Below are 11,788 nucleotides of genomic sequence, written 5' to 3' on the forward strand. Positions count from 1 at the left end.
TAGGATCTTCTGAAACATTTTATTGGAAGAACACAAGTATTTTATAAGATGCAAGACACAAGCAACAGATACATTTCAAAGACAAGTGAGGACAGCTTAGGGAAACTCAACAATATGACTTTTAAATAATATTCTCTGCAATGCAAGGATATTAATGAGCCTTTGCAGGCTATGGCTCAATCTTGAGTTCTAGTCCCAAACTCTAAACGTAACAAAAGTATGATCGGCTTAAGTAGAATAATGTCAAAAGTACCAAACCACATAGCTATGGCCTGGGAACTCAGTCACACGGTGAACAGAAGGAGTGGGTAGGTCTCAGAGAAAAGGTGCCAATCAGAGACACCAGTCAGCCTGAGATTACTGCCTTCCACTCTGTAGAATGCAAATATAGTACATATACATTTAAACATGTCCCCATATGTAAAATATTTTAAAAGATTTATTGAGTATGCACAAAAGCACACATTGTAAACAACGAAAACAATCCAGAGTCCAAGCCAATCCCAAATTCATAGTACCCCAAAGTCAATTTGTGCTCATCTGACAAATAGGTGATGACACAGGGCCACTCCTTGAGTCGAGGTCCTCCAGGTGAAGTACATGGCTTCGATAGAACTGCTGTAGCTCTGTGGAATTCAAAATCCTATGGACTAAAGGTTAACCTTATACATTATCAATGTAAATGCTACATACAAATGGAAAAATCAAGCCAAACAATAATACAGAAGCAGTGAATGGCATTACCCATTTCCCCATGCAGACATATCCTTCCCCTTCAGTTCTAAAATCCAAAAACATTTGAGGGGGAGCACTCATCTGTAATCATGTGAAGGTCTTTTTATTATTATTTTAAACCTCTTTTTTGAGGAATGATAGTATGATTGACATACAAAAAGCTGTACATATTTAATTTATACAACTTAATGAGGTTGGAATAAGTATACATTAATGAAGTATCACCATAATCTATGCCATAACACATCCATCCCCGCCAAAGTTTCATTCCACCCTAATTAGTACTAATATTTTTGTTCTAATAAGAATGACAGAAGGTAGAAGAAGATCTAACCTCATAGCACATTTTTAAGTATACAAGTCATGTATTCTGAGCTCTGGAGGAGAAACACAGGTGCTTGGCTCCTGGCTTTAACCACATTCCGTATCCTGTGGGTCAGCACCCGGACCGCACAACCTGTAGCTGAGACCATAGCAGGCCTTTCCGCATTCTGCAAGGCCACTGTGTCTACTGATGGGGGAAACTGAGAAAATCAGTGAATCTCCTTAGGATTCACTAAATACAGCCCACTGCTGTACTTTTCTGAGGCTGAAAAGAAGCAGTACAGTGGGTCTGCATAGGAAATAAGAGGCAAGGAAAGCCCAGAAGGCCAACCCAAATCTAAACTGTGAGATGGCCTGACTGGCAAAAGTCAGCAACCCATACAGTGTGCCCCTGGAGTCAGCCTGACAGAATGAGAGGGCTAATTCAAATCCACAGGGATCTAGAGGAGACCAAAGTATACAGAAGTGCACACATTTTGCACATTTTCCCCACCATTTTGAGAGGCCTGCACACTAAATATCCACTAATGTGGATCTCAGTCCTTACCTCCTAACATGTATCCTGATCACATCCTGTGTATCAAAAGACAGAAATCAAACAGTTGATCCCTCATGGCACTCAAGAAATGGAAGGTATAAAAGGAAAGGTATGGCTCAACTTGCCAACCAAAGGCTGACATCAGCGTATCAGCGTACACCATTTCTAAACAAGGTCGGCAGTTTTAATCCTCGTTCCACTTGATCACGCTGACCATACAGCACTGCCCCTGAGAACATAGGTATGGATACAAGCATAAGCAGGCTGGAGGGTAAGCAAATGCAGGTACTTATGAACCACCCTTCAGGTGCTCTTAGCACAACTTCTTCTCAACGAAGTTCTCTGCACAGGCCCGACTTTGACCACGACTCGAGATTCACCAATTTGGGTGGAGCACAGATACCAAGGAGACCACGTTTCTCATACCAGCGTGTAGTAAGGAAAAATAAAATGAGAAATAAAAGTCAAATTATCCCTGTTGATAAAAGATAACAGACATCTCCCTTCCCATTCCTTAGAACATGTACGTTAGAATACTGCTAAGTTCTTTCTTTGCCTCTTTGTAATGTATGCAAATATTTAAAAGCAAAAAAGGCATCCTACCAATTTTACAACCCAGAAATGTTCAACCCTCAAGGACCGGAAGCAAAAATGCTTACAGAAGCTAAGAATGAAGTGCACAGGGAACAACTTAGGAAGTTGCAGCAGAAATGGAGTTTAAACCCTGCTGAAAGCAGGGAGGGAAAAGAACCTAAGCACCTCCCCTAAAAGAATACAGTGTCAGGACACAGCAAGCAGACAGGGCAATCTTCCCTGCTAAAAAGCAGGGAGGGAAAAGAACCTGAGCAGCTCCCCGAAGAAAATTCAGTTGCAGGACACAGCAAGCAAACAGGGCGATCCTCTGAAGAAGACCAGCAACAGCACCTGCAATTCCTTCTCAGAGCACCCTCAGGTGACCATACTACACAGAAAAATGGCAGGATGAAGGCGATCTTCCCCCAGTAGTCTGTTTTCACAGACTTGAGGCAACACAGAATAAGGATGAGACAGCAAAACCTCTCCCCCAAGAAGCCCACAGTTCATCAGGTAAACCGAAAATAAAGCCTGTCCCCGTAATAAGCGTCTCGGCTTTACGAGAGAGCCACAGTTTCTCACATCATATCTGTCAGTGTCCACGGCGGTCTGCTGTCCCGCAGGCATGCTGGGCCAAAGGCAACGTGAGGGGTGGGCAAAGGGGGCAGGAGACAGACACACCCCTGAACCACAATGCCCAGCACAACTCTCACCAAAGTCTCAGCCTCCCCACTGTCTGTGATTTCCTTATGCTCGCAGACTGTTCTCATATCCCGGCTGGGTCCCTTATGTGCCAGCCCCACAGTTCAGTTACTAAGTGCAACCAAAAGGCAAAATAGGGCAACCAGAGCTCCCCCCACACAGCCGCTTCACACTGCAGCTCCCCCAAGCCCCCCGACATCCGCTCAGCCCTCCAGCAGCTGCAGCACCGCACCCCATTCCTGAAGCGCCTGGCTGGGTCTACGACGTCCTCCTCCTTGAGAGTGCACACAAGGTCCCCTGGAGGCAATGGCACCCCCTCCTGAGAAGACCAAGATGGCAGAGGGGTCACACGTCCTAGTGGCGATGCCTCCTAGCAGACGAACAGCACAAGGGGCAGCTCCAGCTGCAGGTATGCCCCCTCTTCAACAAGGGGAACAGGAGGGCTTAATCCTCCAGCCTGGAGAGCTGACCCAGGAGGTTCCTGAACATCCAGGCTCAGCCGCACAGGCCTGGCAATCCGAGCGTCCCCAGCTCTAACCTCTACTGTTTGTCTCCTGAAAAGAACCAACAATCAAACGTGGCCAGAGAACCCATCACTGACAGGAACCACGTGGTTGGTGTTTCTTGCCCCCCCAATGTGCACAGTATACTCAGCAGAAGCATGCAGAAGGCGACTACGGGAAGGCCTGGCTACCACTCCAGCCCCATTCCCACACAGAGCAGAGGGCTCCTCAGGACTCCTAAAATGCTACCGCTCTGTGGCGCAGCCAGCAATCTCTTTCAGTATCTTCAGAAGCCCCACACTCAGCATCTTCCCGGGCCCGACATTCCCCAGGCCCCAGATGCCGCCATGCCAGTATGAACTTTCCTCAGGAATTCATGAGGAATTTCAGCCATGGCGAGTGTCAAAGGAAGAAGTGTCTGGCACTCCCAGTGTATCCGGAGGACGATGCCGGCGACAGCCACTCTCTGTGGGAACACAGCTCACTATCCATACGAGAGGCCCAATAGTCATCTCAGCCAAGTGGCACTGCTCGCCAGACACCACAGCAGTGGCCTCTCACAGGACTCCCCCAGGTCACTGCTCTGGACAACAGCAGCGGAAGGCCAAGGGCCACCTTTCCTGAGCCGGCTGCTCACAGGCCAAGCAAGACACTGCAATCGCACGGGCCGAGGCCGAGACGCGAGCGCAAACCTCCTCAGTAGCAGAGCCCCAAATCCTCAGGGAAGCTGGAAAATAAGCAGCCCCCATCATCAAAGCCTTGCCTTGCCACAGGGCCACATATTCTCATGTCCCACTCAACAGTATGCATTCTGGTCCTTTGTCCTCCCGCTGTGTGATGCCAGGAAGTGCCAGGCATCGGGAAGTGGGCAAGAGACACTCTTGAACACACACAGCCCACTACTACTCTTTTCACACTGAGGGCCCCCTATCCTCCTGTCCCCATTTTGCCTCAGGCTCTGAGACCCAGACCTCTCTCCACCTCTAGGCATTAAGCACCTAAAAGGACCACAGCAAGGTGCTCTTTCCATCTTTCCTGATGATAAAAGCCCTGCTCCCTTTTAGGCCTCTAACCTCCATTGTTCCTGTCCTGAAAAGAACAGACAATGAAACATGGCCGGAGAACCTGTCATTATATCCATTTAGTTCAAGATGTGCTCTCTCTCCCACGTAAACTAGTGCAGCCACTATGGAAAACACTATGCATGTTCCTCCAAAAATTAGAAACAGAACTACCAGGTGATTCAGCAATGCCACTTCTGGGGATATCTCTGAAGGAAGTGAAATCACCATTTCAAAGAGATCGCTGCACCCCCACACCCTATGCAGCATTATTCACAATAGCCATGACATGAAAAACACTTAAGTGTCTGTCAACAGATGAACAGATAAAGGCAAATGTGGCACACATATACGATGGAATATTATGCAGTCATACAAAGTGGGCATATGACCTGGGTGCAGTAAAACAAGGAACACATTCTACTTTTAAGGCCTCGCCTTAAGGTAAGCGCCCATTCCTTTTACATCATGTGGGTGACATATCCATTCTCATGTCATCACCTACATAACTCAGAGGAATGAGAAAACACCCAGGCAAACAGGGTTTGCTGTGGGATACTTTACACCATGTATTTACAGCACATTAAGAGTCCCACCAGTGAGCAGACATTCACTGAGTACATGCCTCACGATGAGGCTAATGGGCCTGGCTGGCCGAGGAATGAACTCCCGGGAAAGAACCACCAGCCGGATCCCACCTGCCATGCTGGGGAGGGCCACCTCCTCCACCTCTGAGAGTCTGCAATTTTCAGAACGCCACCAAGGAGGGTCCCCTTTTGGAATATGCAACCTTGGGGCTTATTTTGAAGTTCCAGTAGTCAGCAGATTTACCCACTGAGCCCTCCACTTAGGTCTACGCCCAAGCGACTTTGATGGGCAGTGGGCACAAGTGTGTGTGGAAGGGGAAGAAGGCATCACAGTTAAGGTTAAGTTGCACAGCTGTTTTTGGCAAGCAGATAGGCCAGTCTTGGTCACCGCCACGTCACGTGGGGAAGAAACACGGGTTCGGGTATGGGGTCTCCTAAGTATCTCAGGCCTCAGGTTTTCAGTGAGTGGAAAACCGTAAGGATGCCCATCTTCCAAAGAATTAAAGTCATTTGATCAATTGCAGGGGCAAATAAAAAGTATGTGAAATGTCAACATGATGCATAGAGGCTACACACTTTCATTTCCACTCACAAAGAAATGGGGATAGTGTTGGCCTTTGGTGAGTGAGCCGCAGGTTCTGCAATGCCACCTCCTGTATAAGACCTGAGCTAATAAAGCAATAAAGGAACCACCTATGAGACCAAAGGTGGGAAGTGTCTTTGAATGCACTGTAGAATAATTCATGTGCCCATTTAGGGCTGTCCCCTGAAGGCTGTCAGAAGCCATCACCTGAGTTTCAGCACTCTAACCACAGCCCAGAAGAGAAGTGACTTTACACAGGCAAAGAAAGACAAGAGACCTTTTCGGCACTGCCAGTTAAAGAGCACCCTCCAGCCTGAACTTGGTGCTGAGCCCCATCGGCTTCCACGTAAGGCGTCCCAGTCAGCCAGCAAAGAACGTGGCTCACAGGCAGGTGACGTCTGAATTGCCGGGCATCCTCCTGACATCACAGCTGGATGAAAGAGGCTGGCTCCCAAAGAGAGGTCCAGTAATCACTGAGGAAATGTGTGCTGGCTCTGTGAGAGGAAACAAACATTTAGCTTAAAGTGTGGCAAGAGCCTAAAGAAATAAAGTGGGAGTGGAGTCTGGACAGGTAGGAAGAGGTGTTAAAACAAGCCAGGGTGTTCTGCTGCAATATATGGGTTCTAGAAATGGTGTACTAACTCCTTCACTATCTCGCGTGTGCTGAGCCCTTTGCAATTATACTTGCACTTGAGTCTCAACTGCATTCCTGATAACGCGGCGTGATTCCCAATTTGTGAGACTCACAGATGACAGTATGAAAGAGCCAAGTGTCTTTCAGACTCAGATCCTAGAAGTCTGTGGTGGATCAAACACAATGTGTGGTCTTAGCAACATCTGCAAGGACCGAAACCAAAAGTCTGACACTGTTTGCAAGGGCAACTATTTAAAGGAGTATTGACCTAGATAGTACTTGGATTGCTAGCCCGTGCCTGCAGGACCATCGCCAAATCAACGCCCAGCCACCCACCATGGGGCAGACGGGCAGACCATCATTCTTTGCTACCCGCTTAATGTACATGTCTCATCTCCTCCCCCAAACCCCTCCTTCTAGATAAAACTGGCTTTAAATTACATTCACATCCATGTTCTCATACCTGAAGAAAAGCACATGTGCTGTCCTCTAACAATCTCTGGATTCCTGAAGCTTATTTGGACACTCCCATCAAGTCCCTGCTGTTTCTGCTCGCGACTAGGATGCTTTTCTGAGGATAAAAAATCCTGATGTGAATACACTAAGATAAGGTTACCTTGAAATAGGCATTCTAATATGGTCAATGTGTCAGTAACAGTGGCACCCACAATAAACAGAGGGACACAAGCAAGGACTGGATAAGGATGTCACTGCTTAGGAAAAAAAACTGACTGCAGAAACAGGGTTCTTACCACAGCGTTAGTAAGCCATACCCAGGGAGCGACCCTGACATCAGGTCTCTGTTAGGGACTCAGCAAAGGGATTCCAGCACCATTTTACAAGATGGCGCAGGGGACAGTAGAGGGGTGCTGCCCTCCACTCAACACCTGTGGCCTCCCATAACCTAACATTGCTCTTACTTGTCTGGCTCGTGTGGATAGTGACTCCTGGTCCACTCTCTTCCCATTGCAGGCCCACAGGATGACCAGCCCTGGACTCTTCATTTGAACCTCAGGTCCTGAAAGAGATGGTGACTATACAGATCTGCAAGAAGACTTGCTGTAGGTTGCATGCCTAGCACAAGTGTGGAAAAATTTTTTACCTTCCAAACACATGTAAGGTGAATTGCTGGGACAGACTTCCTCTTTCCCTTATCCAGAGGAATTTCTGAAAATGGGTAGTGGGGCCAGAGCACCCAGTTATGCAGCCTGTGTGAGATGAGCCAAAGGAGTGAAAGATAATGTAAATCAGGAACTGCCAGAATCAAACCACAAGAGGTGGTTTGTTTCTTTAGAGGCCTGGTTTCTTTAGAGAAACCTCTAAAGGCTGCTTCTTTAGAGGCCTGGCTGCCCCCTTCAAAATGAGCCAGTTCGTCCCCCTTTCACCAAGCATCACAGGGGAATTATCAAATATTATGTTGAGAGGTATTCCAGGTTATTTGCTGGAAGGGGAGTCAGAGCTCTCCACTTTTATTCTCTTGAGTAATAAGGCAACTGATGCAGACAAAATGATGGCTAACAAACCTTTGGAGTGAGTGACGTGTTTTCACTTTGATACCAATGGCCGACACCTATATACCATGCAAATTTATGGGTAACAAATCATTCAAATGGGTTTTGTGTTCTACACGATAGACCATGAAATGCACGAAACACAACTGTGTTGTGGCATCAGTCTTAGTAAATGGTAACACAGGGAGTGCAAAAGCTGCTAAAACTAGAAATGAACTTACTCGAGGCAGAACAATTTAATGAAGAATTGCATACATTACATAATGATGCCACCACTTGACACTGAACACAGTAAGTCTGGGAGGACAGAATAGAAGAAGTTGGACATTCGGCAACATATAAATTGCAGATTTGCTCTTAATTGGCAGAGAGGCCCGTGGGATGCCACGGGCAATGGGCAGGTAGGAAAAGTACTACCTTCATTCCACATGTATATATTATTCAAGATCTGAGGCTATGCATTCAAAGTCAGGATTAGTGAGGCTGGTTCGCGTCCCAGTTCCAGAAATCTGCATTCCTGCCAGTACGAACAACACAGAGAAAGCAAAACCCAAATACAGCACTGAATCTGTCACAACCTTAAATGTAATCAAGGTGCTAGCCGTCATGGATGCTCCATCACGGTAAGGGCCATTCAATCACCTCTACAGGAGATAATACACGTATTTCAAATCAATATGAAGAATCCACCAGCACCAAGGCTAATAGGCAAACTCAACCAGCACCATCATCAAAAGGAAGTAACTGTTTTACCTAACACCAAGCATCAGGTTACTCACTGATTAAGATCCATCCTCAGGGTTTGAGCAAACCAACAGTTTCCCTTTCATTCTCCCCTTGAATACACATTAGGTGTCATATAATGGAGGCATTAGTATATATAGGCAGACACTGCCTATTTCGTAGGCCAGTGTGCTAGGACTTAGGCATTAAGGCACAGTCAGTACTTGTGGCCAAAGCGGCAGGGCCCGCACCATCTGGCGAGAGGGGAAGAGGGTGGTAGTGGAGTGCAGGAACAAGCGCATGCAGTCTGGTCCAGGACCTCAAACAAGGAGGATAGGAGTTGTCTTGGCATATCTTCCTTGTTTGTAAAGACAAAGTAACACAAATCAGCTTTTTCTATAGGAGAACACCTGGGAAGGAGAACCTAAACCAACATTTAGAGAAACGCCCACATACTAAGTGCACACGTAGGGTTCTAAAATAATATTCACAAGTACGTACGGTACCCTGCAAGGGACACTAACTCCCAGAGAACAGGGAGACCGCATTCTGGGTATGAATTGAAATTGCTCCACCATTTTCAAAGGACATGCATGCAAGACTGAGAACAGAACTGTATTGATCCACGTGATACTGAACATGCAATTATTGCCAGAAATTAAGTCCCGAGAGAACCCAAACGACTTCGAGCGGTGGCGGGGGACAGGCACTTCCGGGAATTCACTGTCGTAAAACAACAAACGCCCGGCCAGACGGTCAATGTGGGCACGGTACATCGAAAACAAAACTCTTCATTTTTCACTAGATCTATGAAACAGGAGACACAATCACTCGCTTAGGAACACATATAGTGATAGAAACAATTTTAATGGTAAAATAAAATGAAAGGTTAGGGTGCCGGGCCACCCGAAGCCAAAGACTGCCGTAAAGCAAGATGCGCAAGGACAAAACAAACTTTCCCTCATTTGTTTCTTTAAAAATTAAAAGGCACATGAAAAGTCTGAACACAAAGGTCACCGAATGGACCAGGATCCACACTCAAGACAATAAAATGACACCAAAACAAAATTTCATAAAATAAAATGCTAGGCTGTGCTTACAGCGGACCTCGACACACGATAGAGCATCAATGTCGCAAAATGGCTATTCTCAGCCAATGGCTTGTTCTGCACTGCAATCCGAGAGTACCTCAATTTAAATGGGAGTACATCATTTAAAAAATAATACCTAGGGAACAGAACCAGAACGTAACAAAATGAATTTTGGCAAACACGCAATTACATTGTAAACTTAAGGCACTCGATCAGACATTAAATTCCTCCTCTGTGAATTGAAATGAACGCCAAACCAATGAAAAGAAATTCACGAGGAGCGCCAGGAACAAAATTCTTGAATGCGTGAAGATGATCAAAGACAATTAAATGCCAAACAGCGTCCGGCTTGGCTGACAAGAGCAGCTATGGGGCATTCACAGAGTCGGTTAAACATTCAAGGTCGCAGCCGGGCAAATCATTTCCCAAAGTGCACACCGAAAATATCTTTGCTTGAAGAATATCTTTGATACCAGACCCAAATCAGAATCAACAAAGTCAAACGACTGCAATGTCAATTTAAAAAAACACAAAAAACCCACGCCATTAAGTTATAGAAGAAAATGAACAATAGGATCCTTTGGGGCCCGATTCCCTTCAGGTTCTTAAAGCAACAAGGTCTTGTCAATGAGAAAGCTATTTTTCTTTTTGAAAATGACAAGTAACACAACATTTTTTTTTAAATGGAAAACGCGTGAGAAAATCTGCACTGCTCTTGGTTGAATGCAATGATATGAAATACACAAGTACGTTACATAAAAATGCAAAGCAACGTTCAATGGTGACAGAAGACAATTCACGGTGGTCAGGGATAAGCCCCGGGCCGACTAGGACGTCTGTTTACTCCTTTTCACGTTCAAATTATCAGGATTTTCTCTTTTTCCTTTTGAAGGACATATATCGTTCCAAAATTTAACCAAGCAAGTCATATCAAACACACATCCCGGTGGTAAATGAAACAAAAACCTGCGCTCGAAGACAGCCAGCAGCTCTCATCGCACACACGCTCCTCGGGGCCTTTCTCTTTTCACGTCGAAAACCAGAGCAATCCTGTCACTGATCAGAAACCTCATGACATCGGCCCAGACGAAGATTTAAATAAACACTCGGTGACAAGAGCCACCCCAAAACACTGCTCAAGAAAAGGCAAAATCAGCTCCCTGGCGGCCAGTGGCCACCGCGCTGTCGCGGACCCACACACACTCAGCCACTCGCACCAACCATATCCTCATTTTAAGCAGCAAACACCAACAAAGCATTAAGGCCACGAATAGGAGGGTTCCAGACCCACATTTCAACAAACAAAATGACCTGAAACACCCATAGTGTTGGTAACATACAGCACAGCACTGCTGCCGAACGCGGCCGAAGGACCTTCCCTGTCATGAACCCAGAAGCCCATGGAACACATCTGCCCAAGCATATGAGGACACACCGTCCACCCGTCCACTGATTCTCTCAAAGTCGCCCTACAACGTGCCAATTTCAAAATAAAGTAAATAAAACTTACACTTTTCAGGCCGCAGGAAAGGGGGCCACCATATTCCCACATTGCTGGCAGGTACCGTCCACGGAAGCCGCACTGGACAATCCACACTTGAACGCCCCTGGTCACGTGCTAGGGTTACTTTGACAGCCTTCCCATCATCCCACCTCCCAGCGCTGCCATTGGTGGGCTTGCAACGGTTGACAGGGAAACTGCCCACTCCCTCCAGGTCTACTACTGGAACCTGCCCATACCTCAAGGCCCAGCTCAGTGACTCACACTTCCGTCTATTATCTTTCTACATCTATGCCTACCCCTCAATTCCTAACTGCACATGTCAGGCTCTCGCACATACCTTTTCCTGTGTTTCCATCATCTCAGACTTTGGAACAGTTGTTCACATGGTTTATCCAAGACGAGTTAAATGGCATCGTCCTTCAGGAATTCTTTCACGCTTTACTCCCCTCACCCCTAGAGGTACATCTGAGTTATTTTTTTGCTCTTAGACATGGACACGGAAAAACATTAAAGCAGGGATGCAGGCAATCATTCTGGCTCTGGGATGAGACAGTACTGGGCTGGGTCCAATGTGAGGGGCCACTTCTGCAGCCTGAGTTTCGATTATTTCTGGCTGAGGCGTGAATGAAGAAGGAGGAAAATGTATTCATAGAAGCTCAGGCAAAGGTCATGCTTAGGGCCCTCTGCAGGGCAAAGTAGTGTTGGTCAGGGAAGGCATG

At 46.5% G+C, this 11,788-nt stretch overlaps 1 long non-coding RNA gene across 2 annotated transcripts; it reads right to left on the reverse strand.

The window, feature by feature from the left end:
* On the reverse strand, positions 1–11,379 carry LOC108385652 (uncharacterized). Of its 2 annotated transcripts, none has more exons than XR_001850360.3 (4): positions 11,076–11,379; positions 7,161–7,258; positions 6,704–6,811; positions 1–6,100 (listed from the first exon to the last, which is right to left on the reverse strand). It is a non-coding gene; the product is annotated as an uncharacterized lncRNA (long non-coding RNA). The 2 variants fall into 2 exon arrangements; XR_012127294.1 differs by lacking the exon at positions 11,076–11,379 and adding an exon at positions 8,531–9,632.
* Positions 11,380–11,788: the final 409 nt, after the last annotated feature.

The sequence above is a fragment of the Manis javanica genome, chromosome X (assembly GCF_040802235.1).
Source record: "Manis javanica isolate MJ-LG chromosome X, MJ_LKY, whole genome shotgun sequence".
Classification (NCBI taxonomy): domain Eukaryota; kingdom Metazoa; phylum Chordata; class Mammalia; order Pholidota; family Manidae; genus Manis; species Manis javanica.